Consider the following 4,635-nt stretch of genomic DNA (forward strand, 5'->3'; position numbering starts at 1 on the left):
AACTTGTGTTGAGGTTATGGGTAGTATTTTGGATGAAGAAATTTGAAGAAATGGTTGAGTTATGGATTGTCCATTTTTGGCAGCCATGGAAGTGTAAGGTAAGTGGTTATATGTATTGAAGTTGAATTCTATTTGTAAAGTTTGATTTGTAAGCTTGAATAGTGAAAATGGAAGTTGATGGGTATGTGTAAACTTTTGGCAGCCTCATGAAGAAGATTGAAGTGTTTAAGTTCATGAAATATTATTGAATTATATTGCTTATGGTGGCAGTATGTGTATGTGAATAATTGTTTGGATTTGGACATGTAAATGGGGTATGTTCATGTGATTAAATTATTGTAATTGGACTTTGAAAATTCTGAGTTATAATGTGTATGTTGAGAGTGGTTACAAGCTACCCAAAATGACCAAAATGTGATGTAAAGTGTTTTAATGTTATGGTACCAAATTAGATTTGGCATGGAAGGTAAACTTGGTAAGTATTGAATGTGTAATTGGTAAGTGTTGAATAATGTGTAACAGGGCAGTGTACATTTTAGCTTAGAACCTTAAGTGTGTGACTCCAATTGGTATGAGACAAATTGGAGGTGAAACTAGGCACAAAATGTGCCAACTTTCATGAACGAAGCTTACCTAAATTCTGCCTAGAAGGTGACTTGAAAAATGACCAAATCCGAATTAGTGACTTGAAAGCCTGAAAATTGACCATTTGGGCAGTAGTTAGTTTTTTGACCATAACTTACTCAAAATAGGTCCAATTGACCTGAAATTTTTACAATGAATAGTTGAGACATATATCTACAATTCTTATGAAGTCACCAAAGCCCATAAATGGCCACAACCAAGCCAAATAGCTTGCACAAGTTCGGGTACCAAAACCGGCCGAACCAAAAGTGACCTAAAAATGACCTAAGCCTACCATTTTAGTGCATTCTATCCAGCATTCGTAAATTGACCATATCTTGGTCTACACAACTCAGAATGACCTAAAATTTTTCCTCGCATGCAATAAGACATAGACCTACAAGTTTGTAGTTTGGACAGAAACCAAAAAATCGAGGGAACTAGGTCGGCCGGCTAGGTCAAAATAGTACACTAAAATCCGGTAAATTATAATAAAATGCAATACACTTAAAAATGAATTTGGTAACATATACCAACACTGAAGGGCCATAAAATGTGATATATTGGTAACATTAAACCTAATTCACCTAGAGTGCATTGAGGGTCAACATTATAGGTTGACTAATGAAATGAATTGAAGAGAATAGTACCAAGAAAATTTAGATATTGGATTTTATGGTTGGAAACAAATTCACTGAGTACTGAAACACTTTAAATTGTGCGTTTCAGTTGAAAAGAATATTGGGAAGCATAAAGAACATTGAGTTAAGGCTTAGGAGCGACTCAAATCAGGTTTGTGCACAACTAGTTTTTAATTGATTTTGTTCTAAATATTTCATATGATTAAATGAAGTTATTTTCCTTATGTATTATGTTTATCAAGTATTGGATTTAGTTCAATGATTATTGAAATTATTATAGCATGTATGAATTTAGCTTTGTGAAATGGTATTTCAATGAGTATTAAGCATTGTTGTGGATTGAATAAATTATGCTTTGAAAAATTGTCATAGAACATGTTTTGAATTGTGGTGGGCAATTTGCATGGAAAAATGAAAATTTATGATTTGAATTGTGATGAGCTTAAAAATTATTAGATATTGGAATTGACTTTGAATCGAATTGTATTGTGATTTATGCTCACTAAAAGGATTGTGATATTGTTTTATATCTCACTATAGATGCTTGAATAGGTTATTACCCGTCTCTCTCATTTGTTGAGAAGACAATGGAGTTAGTTGTGTTTTGATTACCATGGTACGCGCACAGGCTTAGATTCTCCTCTTATTAGAGGTTAGATCTAAGTTTTATGTTATGGCCCTTTCGGAAGTTTCATTATTGTGATGTGTATTGTGCACGATGATTCGACCTCCCCGACCATAGGGAGTTAGAATCTGATTCGACCTCCCCAACCATAGGGAGTTAGAATCACCCCGAAGATGGCCCTTTCGGATTAGTCTTACATAGTTAGTGAGATAAAGAATGGCTTTTGAGATAAAGAATGGTTTTTGAGATAAAGAATGGCCTTCGAGATAAAGAATGGTTTTTTAATAGTAAAGAATTGTGATTTCATTTATGATTTATGTATAATTGATTTTGTTGGAATTACCTTAAATAGTTAGTTATGATTTGATGAATTGAATTTCGTGATCAAAGTCATTTTATACAAATGATTTATATTATTGGCAATGAATATTTTGAGTTTTGGAATTTGATGAGTATTCAGATTTCCAAATTATTTTGCTGTAATTTTTGTTAAGGTATATTGTACTATGTTTTAAATTATAGTTGTGCACCACTGAGTTCACCACTCAGTGATAGCTTTGTATGCTATTGCAGGTAAAAAGAGCAAAGAGCAATTGAGTAAGCTTCTTTGAATAGACAATCAGATCAGCTCTAGGTATACCCATGTACATAGGTTTTGATGTATGCATGTAATAATATGTATGTAAATTATTTGAGTAGTTGTATAAAAACTCTTGTACAATAATTTGGTATGTAATTAAATATAAATTATGGTAAATGTAAATTTGAGATTTCATTTACCTGAATAGTTTTGTAATATTAATTTTGAGTATTGTAATCAAAGAAATTATTCTTTTATGTTGAGATTGGTTTGAAAATGAATTGAGTTGATTATTGAGATTTGAATTGTGAGTTGAAATGAAGTTATTGGAGTTGTATTTGAGAAAACATATTGGGAGTGTTTTCCTTTTTAGGTTTGAAGAACTGTTTTCTCAAAACACAGCCGACACTTGTTTTAACACCATATTTTTAATCAATGATTTAAATTTCATGAAAATTGTTTTAAAATCCCTTGTAGTATATCTAATGGGTTATCGGTAGGCGAACTACGGTAATTCATTAGGTATACTACGGGATCATGTTATATCTTACGAGGGAGTAGGGTGTGACAAGTGTTCTGTTCAAAATACCTTGCTAGAATTGTGTACAATATATGTAGAAGTGCCATTGTTAAATGTTGAAGTATTGGGGGGAGGAGGATTGTCAAAATTGGAAGTGTGATGATCAAATGCAGATTGTGTATGTCGGCAGCACTTAAATTAGGTCATAAGTGCAAAACTGTGAACCCAATTGATATGAGGCCAATGGGGGGGGGGGGTGAAACTAGACACCAAATAGGCCAATTTTCATGTAGAAATGTTGCCAAAATTCTGCCTAGAAACTGACCTTAAAAATGACCAAATCCGGAATTGGTAAGTGCAGGCCCAGATTTTTGACCATATAAATAATAGTCATTAGGATGACTATAACTCACTCAAAATAGGTCCAATTAACCTGAAATTTTTACCATGGATAGCTTAGATATAGAGCTACAATTCTTATGAAGACACAAAAGCCCAGAAATGGCCAGAACGAAGACAAATATCTTGCACAAGTTTAGGTACCAAAACTACTAGAACTAAATGTGACCTAATATTGATCAATTTTTGCACTAAAGGTACAATCTGTCCAGCTTTAATAAATTAACTATATCTTGGTCTATACAACTCAGAATGACCTGAAATTTTTCCTCGAGTGCAATAAGATGTAGAGCTACAATTTTTCTTCTTTGACCAGAAGCTAAAAACCAAGAGAAATAGGATTTTAAGCTAGACCAATCTAACACATAAAAATTGAGAACTTGACATTTACATTCAATGATTCTCGAAATAATTTGGAAATGAATGCCAACTTGTAAAAATGGTAAATTGCACTATATTGGTAGCATATTGAAATACAAAATGTGACATATTGGTAACATTAAATCTAATTCACCTAGAGTGCATCAAGGGTTAACATTATAGGTTGACTAAGGAAAATAATAGAATTAAAAAAATTTAATTATGGAACCTTATAATTAGAAACAATTTAACTGAGTACTGAAATACTTTAAATTGTGTATTTCAGTTGAAAAGGATATTGAAGAGCATAAGGAACATTGAGTCAAGGCCAAGAGGCGATTTATCCGAGATTTGTGCACAATATTTTTTATATTCACTACTTTTACCAGAAATTTTATTGGAGAAATGAGTTATGAATAATTTTTTATTGTTTTGGCTTTGGGAATTTTATTTGAAAATTATTGTGTTGCCTACTTTGCAAATGGAAATTTTGAGTTAAAATGTGATTTGTGGTTTGTATGAAATATTTAAATATTGTGATTTGGAATTGTTTTGATTCACACTTGGCATGGCTATATTACTATGTTCCTCCTCTATTTATGGGGTGAGTATGACTATATTCCTCCCTCTTTGACTTGTCAATCTGAGGTGAGTACGGATGAGTTCTCATTAGCTAGCTAGCCACCTCCCTCATTGATTTCGATTAGTGGGGTGAGTATGCCTTGTCGTGGTGTACAACACGGCATATTCAGAAAAATTTGTGTCATGACCTAAGTTGTGTTATTGATTGGCAACACTGTGTTTATTAAATTGTTTGATCAAATTTTTGTTATATGAGCTTCGAAAATTGTGACATGAAATTGTGAATCATTTGAATGGTGAATTG

Source organism: Hevea brasiliensis, chromosome 9, assembly GCF_030052815.1.
Source record: "Hevea brasiliensis isolate MT/VB/25A 57/8 chromosome 9, ASM3005281v1, whole genome shotgun sequence".
Classification (NCBI taxonomy): Eukaryota; Viridiplantae; Streptophyta; class Magnoliopsida; order Malpighiales; family Euphorbiaceae; genus Hevea; species Hevea brasiliensis.